This window comes from Balaenoptera physalus, assembly GCF_965194825.1.
Source record: "Balaenoptera physalus genome assembly, chromosome: 2".
Taxonomy (NCBI): Eukaryota; Metazoa; Chordata; class Mammalia; order Artiodactyla; family Balaenopteridae; genus Balaenoptera; species Balaenoptera physalus.
In genome coordinates, this window is record NC_138883.1 from 150,236,878 (window position 1) to 150,256,254 (window position 19,377).

A 19,377-nucleotide genomic window follows, 5' to 3' on the forward strand; every position below is an offset into this window, starting at 1 on the left:
CCTTATCTAAAGATGAAAAAAATACTGAGAAAATCAGAGGGTAAGTGTTTGAGTGGTTCCCAGTGTTTCTTCCTCCTCATCTCATCTGAGAGTACGTCATATTCCTTTTTATTACGGGGGTGTATTTAGAGCATCTTGTACTTCTTTCATAACACTAGTCACATGTGTAATGATTTCCCTGCCAGACCGTCAGCCCCGGGAAGGAGCTGTCTAGATAATTGCCTAGCCCAGTGCCTTGGCTTCTCAGCAGTGTTAATTTCCTTGCTCGTAACCCTTGCCAAGGTAAGTTAGGAAGAAGAATTGGACCATGACAGGAAGTCAGATGTTTTGCTTTAAAGCCTAATAATCTTATTCTGTATTCTAAATAGGTAAATACTTTTCAAGCTTTAGATTAATTTTAAATCAAGGGGCTCTGCTTAGTTACAACTAAGTCTGAACATAGAGGTATCCTTAATCTTTATCCAAATATCTAAGTTACTGAAGGCTTTAGCAGAGTTGATGTGAAGAATGTATATGTAGTCATTAAGTTTCATTCTATATTTGACTGGTGAGTGACTCCATAAAAATACAAACTGTATAGCTTCAGTCACGCATTAAGTTTTGGGCTTTGGGGTCATGGCTCTTTATATTTTGAAGCCTGGCACATCCTAAACACCGTAGTTTACCTCTGTATAATGTTTTAGTTCTGCTTGTTTTTATTTGAAATATCTTTTAATCTGTAGGTTTCTCATTCATCTTTTTTTGTTGTTTTCCTTTGCAATTTATTTATCTAAGGACCTGGTTCATTTACTCTGTTGTTTCCTATAGTCTGCCTTCACTGGTTTCATCCCTGTGGTGTACTTTAACCTGCTGCTCATTCCTTTGAATCTCATGGAAATTAATAGTTGATCCTAAGGCTTGGGGGTGGGGGTGAGACTTCTTCATAGGTGGTGATGTGTTCTGCCCTCAGGAGGCCATAATGTATTTCTTCTGGCGAGGTTAGTACTAAGCTTGGTATACAGTGGCTAGATCCAGTAATTCATTAAGGATTGCAAAATAGTGATAATCTAGTTTTATCTTTTCTTTTTTAACTGGAATAATTCTGTAAGGACATAAACTTCCCATCATGTAGTATATGGTTACCATGTGGTATCGTTCATATCAGAAAGGTAGAATAATTGATTGTTTTATTTACCAGTTTTCACAATAGCATCCTCTAATGGCAACCAATTAGGTTTTTTTTTTTGTCATTTGGAATTCATGGGTTTCAATACATTTGATATATTTCAGTCTGTTTCTGATATAATCCCTATTGATGCTTAACTTTTCCCTTCTTTGACAATTTGGAGCCTCTTCATGTTGGCCCCAGAAATTCCTCTCTGCTTTCTGACACGACAGAATTTTTTCAGGCTCATCTAGGATACACCCTGCCCCAGTCCAGGAACCACTGATTTCTCCAGGGGTCTCTGGTTTCTCGCAGTTAGAAATTATGTTTCAAGAGCATTTTTTGGCCTTCAATGTGCTCATTGCTGCCAGGTTGGTCTCTCTTTCTAGGTCTTTTAGTGGACGAGTTAGGAAATACATACAATTGTAAAAGAAAAAGACTACATCATGAATTCATACTGATATTTTCCCCTCGAATTTATGGCTACTGGTTTTTACTGAGCTATCTAAAATCTTTATCTCCTTTCTTTTTTTTTTTTTATTATTATTATTATTTTTAATGCTATTCTTGTCTGCTTACATTCTTTTTATGTATGTATGTATGTATGTATGTATGTATGGCTTTGTTGGGTCTTCGTTTCTGTGCGAGGGCTTTCTCCAGTTGCGGCAAGCGGGGGCCACTCTTCATCGCGGTGCGCGGGCCTCTCACCATCGCGGCCTCTCGCTGCCGAGCACAGGCTCCAGACGCGCAGGCTCAGCAATTGTGGCTCACGGGCCGAGTCGCTCCGCGGCATGTGGGATCCTCCCAGACCAGGGCCCGAACCCGCGTCCCCTGCATTGGCAGGCAGATTCTCAACCACTGCGCCGCCAGGGAAGCCCTTTATCTCCTTTCTTACACAGTAAGAGTCATGATTCTTTAGGACATCGTGGATAATAACATCTTAGAATATCATGTAGTTACTCAATTGTTTCATCCAACACTGCATCCCAAGCTGTCTGAGAATAATAGCATCAGCACTTAACTAATAATACATTTCATGGAAACCATATAAGTTGTCTTACCCATCTTTAAACAGTTGTACTAATTCTAAACTGTCACAGAAAATAGCAGTTACATATTATACTTTCTTCCTTACAATTGCCATTTAGTCTTACTTCTCCAAGTAAGTGTGTATTTCATGCTCACCACTGATATCTAAAGTTCATTCTCTAGTACATTCTTTAAAAAAAGTTTTTCACTTCCCCACCCCTGCAGTTTTATTGAGATACAGTTGACATATAACATTGTATTAGTTCAAGGTGTACAACATAATGATTTAATACATGTTTATATTGTGAAATGATCTCCACGGTAAATATAGTTAACATCCATCACCTCTCCTAGTTGTGAAATTTTTTTTCTTGTGAAGAGAACTTTTTATACTCTCTTAACAATTTTGTATTGTTAACCATGCCGTACATTACACACCCAGAACTTATTTATCTTATAACTGGAAGTTTGTACCTTTTGTCCACCTTCACTCATTTTGCCCACCCCCACCCCCAGCCCCTGCCTCTGGCAACCACCAATCTGTTCTCTGTATCCATGAGTTTAGTTTTTTAAGAATCCACATATACGTGAGATCATATAGTGTTTATCTTTATCTGTCTGACTTATTTCACGTAGCATAATGCCTTTAAGATTGATCCATGTTGTCACAAAATGATGGGGTTTCCTTCTTTTTTTATGGCTGAATAATATTCCACTGTGCATGTATACCATATTTTCTCTATCCATTTGTCTGTGGATAGACACTTTGGTTGTTTCCATGTCTTGGCTGTTGTAAATAGTACTGCTGTGAACATGAGGGTGCAGATATCTTTTTAAGATATCACAAAATGATGGGATTTCCTTCTTTTTTATGGCTGAATAATATTCCACTGTGCATGTATACCATATTTTCTCTATCCATTTGTCTGTGGACGGACACTTTGGTTGTTTCCATGTCTTGGCTGTTGTAAATAGTGCTGCTATGAACATGAGGGTGCAGATATCTTTTTAAGATAGTGATTTCATTTTCTTTGGATAAGTACTCAGGAGTGGAATTGCTGGATCATATGGTAATTCTAGTTTTAATTTTCTGAGGAAGCTTCATAGTTTTACATAGTGGCAGCTCCATCTAGTAGATTCCTAATCAAGACTTCCTGGGGACAAATATTTGAGTTCTTGCATGTTATAATATCAGTTGGTCTGCAGCCTTTTTACTTGAAAGTGAATTTGTTTGGATATAAAATCCTTAGCTTTTATTTTCTTTCTTTGAGGTTCTTATATATGTTATCTATTCTGGCTTAAAGCAGTGCCATCAAAAAATCTGATGACAAGTTGGTTTTCTTTCTGTTGTGACTTTGTCCTTTTGCCTAGATTCACAAAGATTTTTTTTTCTTTGAAGTCTAGGAGCTTGACTGTGTCTCAATGTTGGTCATTCTAGGTTGTTTTGTTGGGTATACAGTGTCCCTTTAATACGTTTTTTTGAAATATTGAAAATTTTACTTTAAAAATGATAACAGTTTGACCCTTGAGCAACATGGATTGAACCGTGCAGGTCCACTTATTTGCGTATTTCTTTCAATAAATACACACCACAGTACTACGTGATTCATGGTTGGCTGAATCCAGATGTGGAACCGCAGATACAGAGGGCTGACTGTAAAGGGAGACGGAGATTTTGACTGTGTTGGGGGTGAGGCGGACTCTAACCCCCGTGTTGTTCAAGGGTCAATTGTATATGTGTCATCCATGGACTTTTATTATCTTGTTTAGTTGTCATTTATTGGGGCCTTCTCTTATACTGTGTTGGTTTCTTTTCCTGTCTTCTATATTTGTAATTTTCAGTTTGGGCAGTTATGAATAAAGCTACTATATATTTTCGGTTTTTAGTATTTTCTTTCTTTACAATGTCTACTTATGACTTTTTCTGCTATGTACTCACTCTTGTGTGCCTTCTACTTTGGACTTTTTACTTCTGAAGTGAATTTTTTCATTTACTTCGCATGTTTAAGTCATTTCTGAGTTTTTCTAATTCTGATTTATGTCTTTCCTATATCTTACATCATCTTCTTAATCTTTTCACGTGTTTTAAAATAGTAGTTACAGTTTTCATCTGTGTTATAGGCACATCTCTCAGGCGTGCTTTCATTTTAAGGATGTCCTGCTTCTTCAACCACAGTCCTTTCATGTGAAATCAAGCTTCCAGAACTTGTGTCAGGGAAAGGTGGTTGAGAATAGTTTTTCTAGATATGGCTCTAAAAGCATCTTCTTATGTCATTTTTATGAAGAGCTAACAATATGGCCTCATATTTACCATGATTTCCTGCTTCTTCTGTACCTTCTTCCAGAATCGCAATTTCTTTTGTACCCATTGTCCTTACATTGGAGATCTTTATGACCAGACTTCAGTAGTGTTTGGTACTTTTATTACTAGCAATTCCTCTACACTGTGGAGCTCTGTACTGAAAGGGAGCTTTGGATTATTAATTTTGAGTGTTAATAGGTCTCACTATGTTCTAGCCCCTTAAGGCTTTACCATGAATTCACAAATTACCATCAATTACCTGCAAATGGAAGTGTGTAAAACCCTACCCAGTTTCAACTGCTGTTCTTGAATTGACCCACTTTGCTTTTCAATGACTGCCTGTTGGTTGTTTTATCCTCCTATACTCACTTCCATTAGGTGGTCTGTTGTGTCCCTTGCTTTCTCCTGCACAGGTGTCAATACCAATTGCAATTGCAGGTTTGGAGATTTGTCCTCACCTACTAAGACTTTGGGATTCATGGGGATTCTCATCACTAATTTTGTTGTTTATGTTGTCCAGGGGTTGGGTTGTTTGTTTGCTTTTGCTAACTCTTCTAGTAACTTTATGTAGAGGGTTTGGGAGACATTAAAAACCATGTTACTTCTACCATCTTCCCAGCTCACAGCAGTCTTGCTGTTTTTCTCAAGAAAAAAAAAAAGTTGTTAACGGTACTGTGTATATTCTGAAGTCCTAAAGCAGAGCTAAAAGTGGTAAAAATTCCTTCTAGCAGAGACAAATTCAAGGAACATTTTTCATTTTTGTATATAACACTAGACACATCAGAATCTACAGCAGTATCATCTTCAAAGGATCATTAAAATACTAAATTTGTGTTGAAATTTAGAAAGAAATGTCATGAGTAGAAGCTTCAGGTCCTCCAAGTTAATCGAACAATTAGGGACTAATAACAATTTCTCTAACAAAATAGGATAATTTTTCTGTGTTGCAAATGTTTCTTCCACCTAATATGATGATGTCTAACTTTCAGGGTTCATAGCAGTAACCTCCTATTAGTTGTCAGTACACCTCCCTTGGAAAGAGTCCTGAGTCTTTTTTACCACTTTCTTTTACTTTTATTTTTTTTTAATCTGCTAGTTTTCTGTTCAAAAAGGAGTAGAAAAGGTGCTATAAATTAGAGAATCACTGTTGAGATTTATTTAATATTTCAAGTATTTAAAAAACATCACTAAGAGAAACTTCTTCGACAAGTTCTGTTATTTGGGATGTATTTTTATAAAAAGAGTCAATCTGAAATCAAAATACATGTATGGGATGAAGTTTGATTGTTTAAAATTAATGGGTAACCTATGCCTCTGATTTAAAAGCTCATGTTTATAAATTTGATTTAATGATGATATAAAATTCCATACATGTCCGCACTTGGAAACTAAATAAGCACAAATAAATTTTGGCCTCTCCACAATTTTATAAAATATAAAAAACATTTTATATTTTTAGAAACTGAAAGATGTTTTGTGATGTTTTAATCACCATAAGATGGAAACAAATGATTCATTTTATCATAAAAAAGAATATACATTAGTCAGTTTAGATGAACATAAGCATAGGCAAGAGTAGCTCCTCTTTTAAAGGTCTATAAATGCTAAATTATAAGTAGCACATATGAATTCATCAATATTTTGAAATTTGGATAGGTGTAATGAAATTAAAGCTTTGAAATAGTTGATTGCTTAGCACTTATATAAAACAAATATTTATAAAATATTTTTATGTTTAAAATCATGATGTTAGCCTGTGTTTTACAGTTTTTAAATCAAGGAGCAAAGAGGTGAAGATTCATATGACAATGAAATCAGTAACAGAAATGAAATTTAAACTTTGAATCCCTAAGATTCCCAATATGATTCATAACTCATTGTCAGGTTATTTTTTAAAATGTCACCTATATTTTAATATCCAATAAAAATACTCATTGTCAGGTTATTTTTAAAAATGTCACCTATATTTTAATATCCAATAAAAATAAGTTACATGTCAGTTTTTCCTCTTTAATCCAAACAAATTATTCATATCTAATTTGGATAATTATAATATAGCATTAGAGTTTCATAGGTATTCTAAGTAATAGTTATAATTTAAAGATATATTCTTGAAATAAGTATGGATTTTATATTAGTCTCTGCCAGCATTATTGGCTAACATTATTGGTGTCATTGGGAGAGGTCAAATTAATTTTTTTTGTTGACTGTTGGAAAAAGCAGTTGAAACTTTCTTTCCTGTCTTGAATAACTTTGATTTTGTGTTTCTAGGGGTAACCATGTTTGTGACTAGCATGATTAGACTAACATTGGATTGGTTGACTTAGTCCCATTCAAGTTAATGTTTCAGATTAGGGCATCAATTAATTACGTGTATTGCTTACTTTAGGGTCAAACCCCAGTTAGAAAATGTGACCTCTGACCTCTTGTGACATGTTTGGCATTGAAATTTGAGTTCTCCTGGAGTTCTTCCTGTCACTACAGACAGACATAAGCCCAAACTGTAAGTCTTCTTCATGTGTAGGTTGCCTTTGAAGTTGCAACTAGGTACACATTATTTATTTATTTGTTTATTTATTTATTACAGTTCAGTTTTATGAAACCCATGATTTCTAGGAACTATTTGTTAAGTTATAATTTTGTCTTTGTCAATTTCTATTCCCTCATAAGATTTATTATAGAATAGGAAAATGGCCATTGCCTAAGTTACTTCTTTGAAAATAAAGTTAGTTTTAAAAAATTAGCAGTTAATGTTATGCTGTATATGTACTTCCAAGAATTCTTCATTCTCATAACTACATTCTCATTTCAATCTACATTGATTTATTCTTTCTTACATATCTTCTTATGGTAGCAGATTGGCAGGTACAGTTTACCACTGTTACCATTGTTATTTTATTTTACATAATAACAGCCTTACAGAAGAAGTAACTGATTCTGAAGAACCATAATCCACAGTTCTACAGTGAGTTTTTTCTAGTGGCACTCGCCTTGGCTTGGATTGTTGTCTAGCTGTTTTCATGTTTCACATTTCTCTGCAGTTCTGTGATGGAAACATACAGACAAGGCACAGAAAAGTGTCAATAACCATTAAAGAATAAAACAATAGTACCAAATAATAGGAGAGGTATCACAGACAGAAGACAGCTCAGCCCCATGTGAGTGGAATGTTTAATTAATAACATGATAGACCTTATTTGAGGGGGGCAGTCACTAAGGGAGAGTCAGGGAGGCCTTATGGAGGGTATGGAATTGGTCAGGACTTGGAAGTTGGATGGGATTTGGTGAGGCAGAGAGGGGAGTCAAAACAGAGGGACTGTAGAGTTTTGGGGGAAAGGGAATGAAAAGGCAGAGAGGCCCAGACTAGGAGGGCCTCTAATGCCAGCATTGAGATTTTAATCCTGTGGCTAGAGGGGAATGGTAAATGTGTTTGGAGTATCCTAGACTGGATAGATTGAATGGTCCTCTTAAATGTCTGGTCTTCCCCACCTGGCCTGGGTTTTAGCCTTGTGTAATTTCCTGCCTTTGCAGTGGCAGCAGGTTCCTAATTGGGTCTCTGGTCTCCTGGTCTTGCTAGTCTGTTTCCTCTTCCCGTCATTGGTGTCAGAGATGTTTTTCAAAAACACCATCTTATCAAATGTTCCACAACTGAAAGCCTTCTTCTGTTGCCCATGCTTTCCCAATCCCTTGTGCAGGGTGTCAATACCTCGGCCTTCCTCATTTGCATCACCTCTTGCTGTTCCCTGCTCAGAATGGCCTGTACTCCAGACGCACTGGACTCTCGGGGGCCTCAGCTCTGCTGTGTTCCCCACTTGGCTGGGATGCCGGTCCTCCTGGACTTGTCCTCCAGACAGACTCCTTTTTCAAGACATATCTCCTAGGAAGTCATTTCTGACACCTTTAAGTTGACCTAAGCCTCACATTTTATCAGTTTTCTAGATTTTAGGTCTGATTATGTTCTTGATTTCCCCATTGTGTGTAAAGTGCAAATACTTGAACAAGGTGTTAGTGCTGAGCCTTTCACAGTCGGACCCTAACTTTCCTTCCTTCCATGACCTGCCTCCCCCAACTCAGAGTCCATCTGATGAGACTGTTCTCAATTGCCTCAGAACCCTATTATTTTGATTCTTTATTTTGTATTTTTCCTTCATTAATGGACAGAGCATCCCCTTTCTTTTAAGATCCAACTCAAACATGATTTCCTTTGAGATATTGATTTATTCCTCACTATAACCAATCCCGTTACTCTTACTCTTTGCTCACATAGTAACATGTATAAAGCTGAATTTTTATTATTTGTTATAGCCTTTTATGATCTTTAAAAAATATTTCTGCTTCCTTTGCTGTTTGTGAGCATCTTGAGGGTAGGGCATGCATCTTTCCTACCTTTGGATCTTAGTATGAAGCATAGTAGCTGGGACAAGACGCTGAGAAAAGGTTTCTTAATTATAATAAATATTCGGTTGCATTAACTGAAGAAGTAGTTTCAAAGAAGATTATAATAATTGAGAACATCGAGTCATTATTTTGTGACAAGCACAATGCCCTCTATGATTTCTCATTTAATTTTCACACTGGAACTCCATGAGGTCTATTGTCATTACCCTCATTTTGTTGATGAAGATGATGAAGCTTAGGCAGGTGAAATAAAATGCCTACAGCCACACAGGTTTTTGGCGGTAGAACTGAAATTTGAATATAGATCTAATGTCATAGTCCAAGCTCCTAACCATTAAATGTTTCCTTTTGATATTTAATGAATTTATATTTGTATCCTTGCAAACTTTGAAGTTTTAAAAACATTGTCATCTACTTGGTGTTTCCATATTATCTCATTTCACCCTAACAGCAACTCTGACATTCATATTAGCCCCACTTTATGGGTAAAGAATATGAGGCTGTATGAGTAAATTATTTGTCACAGGTTAAATGTTAGAATTAGGGAGAACCTAGTTCTTCAGAGTAAAATCTAATTTTAAAAATAAATTCATTGATGATGCTGTTTAGGTTTGAAGTTTATTACTTTTTTGTTCAATGCAATTTTAAAATATTTGTTGTATACCTATCCATTTATAAAGCACACAGTGGCAGATCATTATTATTATTTTTAATTTTTTTTATTGTGGTAAAGTATACAGAACATAAAATTTACCATCTTAACCATTTTTAAGTTTACAGTTCAGTGGTATGAAATACACTCACATTGTTGTGCTGCTGTCACCACCACCCATCTCCATAGCTCTTTTCATCTTGCAAAACTGAAACTCATTACCTATTTAACAATAACTCCTCCTTCCCCCCAGACCCTGGCAGCCACTATTCTACTTTCTGTCTCTATGACTATGACTACTCGAAGTACCTCATATAAGTGGAATCACACAGTATTAGTCTTCTTGTGACTGGCTTATTTCATTTAATATAATGTCCTCATGTTCATCCATGTTGTAGCATATTGCAGAATTTTCTTCTTTTTTAAGGATGAATAATATTCCATTGTATATATAGACCACCTTATGCTTATCCATTCACCCATCATTGAACACTTGGGTTGCTTCCATGTTTTAGCTATTGTGAACAATGCTGCTATGAACATAGGTGTACATATACCTCTTTGAGACTCTGCTTTCAATTCTTTTGGGTATATACCCAGAGGTAGAATTGCTGGATCATATGATGGTTCTATTTTTAATTTTGTGAGGAGCCACCATACTGTTTTCCACAGCAGCTGTACCATTTTACATTCCCATCAACAGTGCACAAGAGTTCCAAATTTTCTGTGACCTAGTCAACACTTATAATTTTCTGTTATTTTGATAGTAGCCATCCTGATGGGTGTGAATGGTATCTCATTGTGTTTTTTTTTTTAATTGGAGTATAGTTGCTTTACAGTGTTGTGTTAGTTTTTACTGTGCAGCAAAATGAATCGGCTATACATATACATATATCCCTCTTTTTTGGATTTCCTTCCCATTTCGTTTACCACAGTGCATTAAGTAGTCTTGTTGTGTTTTGATTTACATTGCCCTAATGATGAGTGATGTTGAGCATTTTTTCATGTGCTTATTGGCCCTTTAAACATCTTCTTTGGAGAAATGTCTGTTCAGGTCCTTTGCCCATTTTTCAATCAGGTTTATATGTTGTTGAGTTTTAGGAGTTCTCTGTATGTTCTGGATAATAATTTCTTATCAGATATATGATTTTTGAATATTTTTTCCTGTTTGTGGGTTGCCTTTTAACTCTTTGGGTAGTGTCTCTTGATGTACAAAATTTTTAAATTTTCATGAAGTCCAGTTTGACTATATTTTCTTTTGTTGCCTGTGCCTTCGATGTCATATCCAAGAGATCATCACCAAATCCAGTGTTGTGAAGCTTTTGTCCTAAGTTTTCTTCCTAGAGTTTTATTGTTTTTGATCTTACATTTAGGTCTTTTATCCATTTTGAGTTTATTTTTGTATATGCTGTTAGGTGAAAGTCTGACATCATTCTTTTGCATTTTGATGTCCAGTTTTTACAGCACCATTTGTTGAAAAGACTGTTCCCCACTGAGTAGTCTTGGCACCCTTGTCAAAAATCCTTTGGCAGTATATGCAAGGATTTTATTTCTGGGCTATCTTATTCCATTGTCTGTATGTCTGTCTTTATGCCAGTACCACACTGTTTGGATTACTGTAGCTTTGAAGTAGATTTTGAAATCAGGAAGTATGAGTCCTTCAATTTTTTCTTCTTCTTTCAAGATTGTTTTGGCTATTTGGGGTCCATTGAGATTCCATATGAATTTTCTGATTGGTTTTTGTATATCTGAAAAAAAATCATTGGGATTTTGATAGGGATTGCATTGAATCTATAGATTGCTTTGGGTAATATTGACATTTTAATAATATTAGTTCTTCCAATCCAGAAACATGGGATGTGTTTCCATTTAGAGTTGACCCTTGAACAACAAAGGTTTAAACTGTGTGGGTCCACTTATACACAGACATTTAAAAAAATAATTATGTACTACAGTACTACATGATCTGTAGTTGGTTGAATCCATGGATGTGGAACCATAGATACGGAGGGCTGACTGTAAGGATATACATGGATTTTTGACTGTATGGGTGTAGGCGCACCCAACCCCCATGATGTTCAAGGGTCAGCTGTATTTATGTCTTTAATTTCTTTCAGCAGTGTTCTGTAGTTTTCATTGTATAAGTCTTTCACCTCATTGGTTAATTTAATTCCTAAGTATTTTATTCTTTTTGACACTGTTGTAAATGGAATTATTGTCATAATTTCCTTTTCAGATAATGTCAAATACTGTGATCATTTTACTTTTTCTTTTCCAATTTAGATTCCTTTTATTTATTTTTCTTGCCAAATTGCTCTGGCTAGAACTTCCAGTACTATGTTGACTGGAAGTGGTGAAAGCAGGCATCCTTGTCTTGTTCCTGATCTTAGAGGAAAAACTTTCAGTCTTTCACCATTGAGTATGATGGTTGCTGGGGGTTTTTCATATATGGCTTTTATTATGGTGTAGTAGTTTCCTTCTGTACCCCATTTGTTGAGTGTTTTTTATCATGAAGAGGTGTTGAGTGTTGTCAGATGCCTTATCTGCATCTATTGAGGTCATCATAGGATTTTTTTATCTTTCATTCTGTTAATGTGCTGTGTTAACGTTTGTTGATTTACATAGTTTGATCCATCCTTGTGTCTATAAAGCACCTACTGGCAGAGCATTACTGTTAAATTTTTTTTAAACTTCTAAAAGTAGCATAACCATATTGTAGGATACTTGCAGAAAAATAAAAAGCAGAGAAATAATCACCTGTAATTTCTCTACTCCAATTCCAGTAAGGGACCCATTTTGATGTATTTCTTGTCATTTTTCACATGCTTATTATTTTCTCAACATTATTTAGCCTTTTTCCTTGTCATTATATGGTTACCATAAATTATTATTAGTAATGGTTGCACAGTATTCCATCTGGTGAGACTGTTCCGTGCTATGTTTTGGGAGGGAGGAGGGATGAGTAGTAAGATAAACATTTATTGTGAAGTTACATTACATTATCTTACCTTCAGATCAACCGCATGGATTGACACTATTAATTTTACTTAAGGATATGCCCACTGGGATGCATAGAGGTTAAATCACTTGTTCAGGGTCATATAGCTAGTAAGTTGTAAAGCTGGTATTTGAACTGAGACCTGGTGACTTAAGAGGCCATGCTTCTTCCCCTTTACTTTTGTATTGCCTCCATATGTCATTTATTAAATTCTTATAACAACTCTTAAGTGTTTTAATATTCAGTAATATAAGTAATGAAGGTGAAAGCTTAGAGGATAAACAGTGGTTGGTACAGGAACCATTGGTGTAGAGTGGGTTAGTGCTGGGCACTGGTCTGATCGCTTTACATTCATTACCTTGTTCAGCTTTTATTACAACCCTGTGGGTACATATTATCATCATGCTGCCATTGGTTGGATAACTTGGGTGTTTTCAGTTTTTTCACTAGTCTCCTCATGCTTTGAATTATTTCCTTATGATGGATGCTCAGGTTGTCTCCATTTTCCCTCCACCTTGCAAATAACCATGCATTGCTCCAACTCTTCACAGTTACATGTAACAGTTTAATTTTGACCTGCATGAGTAATTTGTTGATGTGGGTATCCAGGAACACTTTGACTATAGGAAATGCATCCACTTAATTTGACCAAGCTCTCAAGAGAGGGTGCCCATCTACATGTTTAGTAGTGCACAAGGACAGAGTTTCTGCAAGCGTCTGCATATACTTGACGTCCAGTTGCATAAATTTTGTCACTCAGATATTTTAATTTACATTTCTGTCTTTATTAATGAGAGCACCAGTTCTTGGTGTTCTTATAAGGTTTTGGCCTTTCTTTTCTGTGGATGTCTGTTTTTATACTTTGCCCATTTTCCCATTGGGGTTGTCTTTTTCTGTTGATTTGTGGAAGCTCTTGCTGTTAATTCTCCTATACACTTTATGCTTTGTAAATATCTTTTCTTACTCTGTTAATCTGTTTATTAACCTTTCCCAAAGTATTCTTTGTTGAACAGAAATTTTAGATTTTGATATGATCAAATTCAATATTTTTTGCCTAATGTTTTGTGCTTTTGAAATTTTATTAAGGAATCCTTCTTCTTAATTAGACCACAAGAATTAGGTCTTTATCTGTAGTTCTCTTTTTATGCAGTGGTAGAAAAGGATCCAGTTTTAATTTTCTCTCTATAGTGAGTCTGCCTGCTTCTTTAGAATTCAAACTTTAGAGTCAGTAACTCTTGGAGATGTTTTAGGGGCCCTTAGCACACCATATAGTTTACTCTTAAATATTTAGTCGTGCCATTTTTTGTTTACCCTCGGCCCCTGCAACCTCTTCCCACCAATAAGTAAGCTTTATAGGTAAGGATCTTTTTCTGTTTTGTGTATTGTTATATGCCAAGCACCAAAAGATAGTGACTGGCACATGACATTCACTCAGCAGCCTTCACCTTACTTGTGAATGTTGAGTGAATGTCAGCTCTTTTCCTGTAGCCAGTTGTCCTTGTTACAGAAAGCTTGAAATCTCTACTAGAACTAGACTGTTTCTGTTATCAGCTCTCCTATTAACTAGCTGTGTTTTCTCAAGGAAGTCAGTTTCCTTTCTTCATCTGCAAATTAATGCCCCTGTGTAACCACCGTCTTAATCAAGATATAGAAAGTTGTCATCACCCCCGAAAGTTCCCTTGTAGTCCTTTATAGTCAGTTCAACTGTTCCCCAGCCCCAGGCAGTGATTGGCTTTTCTGTCACAGCGACTGATTACCTTTGCTTGTTCTAGAATTTTATATAAATGGAATCATATAGTATATATTTTTTCGTGATTAGCTTCTCCTGGTCAGCATGTTTTGAGATTCATTTGCTACGTATATTGATAGTTTATTCCTTTTTTATTGCTAAGTAGTATTCCATTATATGGATATACTACAGTTTTTTTTTTGTTTGTTTGTTTTACTTTTTGGTCACACCGCATGGCATGTGGGACCTTAGTTCCCTGATCAGGGTTTGAACCCGCGCCCCTGCAGTGGAAGCGTGGAGTCTGGACTGCCAGGGAAGTACCTATGCTACAGTTTTTAAAATCCAGTCACCTGCTAAGGGGCATTTGGGATTATGATAAAAGCTACAATGTGTTTTTATGTACTGGTGTAGATGATGTATGTTTGGATAAATACCTAAGAGTAGAATACCTGTAACTGGGGCCATAAAAAAGGATGGATGGTGGATGGTTTTTAGTTTGTGTATGTATATTATATTCATATGTGTATCAAATAAATATAAACAGTATATTTTATAGAACTTCATTTGTTCCAAAAATATTTTGGGGACAATTAGAAAAAGAATTAAGTAACGTAAATAGAGTAAGGTAGTATGTATCAGAAGGGGACGGGAAGGGTGAAGAAATGAGAAATGAGCATTGATCTGAATGACCTAATCAACCATGACAGTAGTATAACTCTCTCTCCTGTATGTATATACATGTATATATTTTAAAATCTTGTCCATTTATATCTTTAATATTATACCATGAACATTTTCTCACACTGATGTGTTTTTTAAAACACTAATTTTATTAGGTGCATTTTGCTCTATTGGGTGAATATATAACTTACTTTATATCCATAATTTATTTTACTATTATGGACACTTAGATCCTTTTTTTTCCCTATAAAATTTCAGATGTGAGGAACATTTTTCTACATAAATCCCATATCTTATTCAGATTGTTTCCATAGAAGTAGAAGTACTGAGTCCAATGATAGGGCCATCTATAAGATGTTGTGAGAAAGTGCTTTCCAGACGGTGTTTTTAGCAAAGCTGTGTTGAGAGTGGCTGTCTTAATGCATCTTTACCAGCACTGAGAATAATTTTAAGTATCTTGCTCACTTGACAGGTGAAATAGTTTTCTTGCTGTTATAGTTTTATATTTTAAGAATACAGGCTCTTTGTCATATTTGTAATAAAATATTCCATTTTATTGTTTGCTTTTCATTTGCAGAATGGAAGTTAGTGGTAGTTGCTCCAGAGGCTAGAAAAAAAAATGGATTTGTGATGTTTATGTCATGGAGAAATTTCACATTTCTTATCTAGTCAGATATTTTGGATCTTTTCCTCTGTTATGTCCATAGCTTTTATATTCAGAATGTCCGTTAACATCATGAAATTAGATCAATCTTCACTTAAAATTTTGTCTCGAAACTTATGATTGTGATGTTTTCAGTTGAGTCTTTTTTCAGCCCCTGAGCCAGTTCATTGAGGCCAGTTGGGAGCTGTTAGGTACTGAAATTATGGGGCAGTACTGATTTTATCCAGATCATCCAGAGTACACTTAAAATAAATTTGCTATATTTCCATCAAAATGGAGGCCTCTAGCCTTCATGATAGTGTGAAGGTGTAAGTAAGGCAGTGGTCCCCAAACTTTTTGGCACCAGGGACCAGTTTTGTGAAAGACAATTTTTCCACGGACCGGGGGTTGCGGGGAGGTGGTTCAGGCAGTAATGGGAGTGATAGGGAGCAATGGGGAGCGGCAGATGAAGCTTCTTCACTCACTTGCCCGCCGCTCACCTTCTGTGTGGCCCGGTTCCTAACAGGCCTCGGCCTGAGGGTTGGGGACCCGTGAGGTAAGGGGCAGGAGGACAATACAAGGCGTTCCTCATATTTTTTAATTAACAGAAAACATACCAGTGTGTTTTTTGGTGGTTCCTTCTTCTGCAGGATATGATCATAGTTATATTGTTTTCATTAGTGTGCCCATCTCTCAATATACTCATTTCAAACTGCATGACACAAGTTTCTGAGATTGAATCATTATTAGAATGGTTAAAGATAGATAATTAGTTTTAGGAAATTATGATTCATAAGACTTCTTACTTTTGTAAAAATGTTCAATTAGCAATGGCTGTTTCCATCAACTATACTTTTTTGTCTTGGAACATGCAAAATTATCTCAGGGGAGATGAAATAACCCTGAGTTCTGCAGCCTTTTGCTTGGGCACACTTCAGTGCTCAGTACCTGTTGGAAAGTAGCATCCTAGGAGAGACATTGGGAGGGAAATTATTGGAAAGCAAATGGATAGGATGGGAAAAAATTAAAAAGCTGTTGAAAAACTTCAGAGAAATTGACTATAATATTTAAATTGTAGACATTTACATACTATTTCATGATTTATACTAAGTGAAATTAAAATAGGAGACTAGATGGCCATTGTAAATGCATCTCAAACCCAAACTGCTATTTTTGTCTCTTTATTTGAAGATCAGTCCTTGTGATGGATATGTAGCAGGTAAGAAAATGAGAGACCTGGAGTGACCTTAACCTGAATTATTAGCATAAGTATTTTCACAGGAACTAAACCTTCCTGAGTACTTGATGATCTAAGAAAAGGAATAATGGGTTGGGACCCTTTGTTATATTTAAGGTATTGTTTAAGTCACTCAATCCTTCAGAATATATTTATAATTACCTTGGATAGTCTTAAGGCTTATCCAGTATGCTTAGCCTATAATACTCAGTAAGATGACATTACTCCTCATTTGTGTAACATCTGCAGCATTCTGGTTCTGTTCTACTTTTTGAGAAAAACAAGTGAGAAAAAGTAAGGAATTCCTCAAGTTTAGGCATTGCTCTGAACTAAGGAAGTCAAGCCCAACATGCTGTCACTAAGAGAAAGGAAAGTTCTCTTTTCTTGTGCCTTCATCCATGCTCTACTGCTGTTTGAGTGCACAGTGGCTAAGAAGACCCATTTGTGTGGTGAAATTCAGTGGATTAAAATGTATCAAGGAATAATAAAGTATAATGCGTTAATTGTTAAAACAGCAAACTGGGACTGGAAAGGAATTTTCTTAATAAAAGCTACCAATATCCTTTAGCAAGCATCATATTTATATTTATCACTTTATATTGATAAAATATATCTAATAGTAACCTTCAGCAAGTGTTGTGTTTAATGATGAACTGTTATATGAATCCCTTGCAAGATCTGAAACAAGGTTACCCATATTAATACTACCTAAGGGTACATTGTACTGGAAGTCCTAATTAGCACAATAAGAAAAGACAAGTTCAGTAGACGTACTTAGACAAACCTAAAACTAATAAGGGTTTAGCAGGGTTTCCCAACCTTGCTGTACCAGCAACCAGCAACCAGAAAATATTAAATAAAACCCTCTTTTCAAAAGAAACAAAAAACGTGCAGTACCTAGGAAAAACCCAAAAGATGTGCAAGAGTTTTATGGGGAAAAATTATAAGACCTTATTAAGGACATAGAAAAAGTTATAAATAAATTAACAATTATGCAAAGTTCATCAGTGAAAGTTAACATTACTTAATATTGTAATGGTATTTATTCTCTAATCTAAATCACAGCAGTGTTTTTCATGGATCTTGCCAATTGACTTTAAAATTATTATGGATGAATAAAGGACAGAAGAGCTAAGATGAGTTTAGAAAGGAAGGAGGGGACCTGCCCAAGATTGACAAACTTGTGTGGGAGAAAGGAGCTTTCGTACATTTGGATGGATCATAGATGGTGGCTACTTTTTCGTAAAAATAGTCTTTAGCAGATAGGTACATGAACAAAAATCAAAAGGGAGTACTGTTTAAAAAAAAAAAAAAAGTCTTCCTCCTGCCCCTGCCTACTGAACCATTGTTCTTGGAAGTAATGTCTTTTACAGTTCCTGGAATATACCTCTAGAACTCTTATACAGAGATAATTATATAATGTTTTTGAAAAATTGTACCATTTTATACCATGATATCTTTTCACTGACTTTTTTTAAAATTGAGGTATAAGTGACAAATAACATTGTATTAGTTTTAGGTATACAGGATAATGATTCAATATTTGTATGTATTGCAAAATGATCACCATAAGTCTAGTTTAACACCCATCACCACACAGTTACAAAAAACTTTTTTCTTGTGATGAGGAATTTTAAGATCTATTCTCTTAGCAACTTTCAAACATGCAGTACAGTGTTATTAATTATAGTCACCATGATGTACACTATATCTCCATGAGTTACTTATCTAATAACTGAAAGTTTGTACCTTTTGACCACGGTCACCCGTTTTGCCCACTCCCCTCCCCACTCCCCACTCCCCACCTCTGGCAACCACCAGTCTGTTCTCTGTATCAAATGAGCTTTTTTTTTTTTTTTTTGGTTTGTTTTGCATATAAGTGAGATCATATGGTATTTGTCTTTCCCTGTCTGACTTATTTCACTTAACATGATGCCTTCAAGATCCATCTATGTTGTCACAAAAGGCAAGATTTATTTCCTTTTTTATGGCTGAGTAGTATTCCATTATATATCTATATCTCACATTTTCTTTATTCATTCGTCTGTCCATGGACACTTAGGTTGTTTCCATGTCTTGTCTCTTATAAATATCTTGGCTATTGTAAATAATGCTTCAGGGAATATGGGGGTGCAGGTGTGTTTTCATTTTCTTCAGATAAATACCCAGAAATAGAATTGCTGGATGATATGGTAGTTCTATTTTAAATTTTTTGAGGAACCTCCATTTCTTTTCCATAGTGGCTAAAGCAATTTACATTCCCACTAACACTGTACAAAGGTTCCCTTTTCTCCACATCCTCACCAACACTTGTTATCTCTTGTCTTTTTGGTGATGGCCATTCTAACAGGTGTGAAGTGATATCTCATTGTGATTTTTGATTTGCATTTCCCTGATGATTAGTGATGTTGAGCATCTTTTCATATACCTGTTGGCCATCTGTATGTCTTCTTTGGAGTGTCTATTCAGGTCCTCTGCCTGGTTTTTTGCTATTGAATTGTATGAATTCTTTATATATTTTGGATATTATCCCTTATACCATGATTTTTTAAACATATCTTAGA

General features: G+C 35.6%; 1 protein-coding gene across 21 annotated transcripts in view; it reads left to right on the forward strand.

The window, feature by feature from the left end:
- ZMYND11 (zinc finger MYND-type containing 11) overlaps positions 1–19,377 on the forward strand; it is a 127,617-nt gene that overhangs the window by 55,136 nt on the left and 53,104 nt on the right. The window contains exon 1 of one of the 21 annotated variants that reach the window (XM_082448701.1): positions 6,865–6,978. The exons of the other annotated variants lie outside the window; for them this stretch is intronic. The gene's annotated coding sequence lies outside the window, so the exon portion shown is untranslated. Of the gene's footprint in view, positions 1–6,864; positions 6,979–19,377 lie in introns of those variants that run through there. 21 annotated transcript variants of the gene reach the window in all.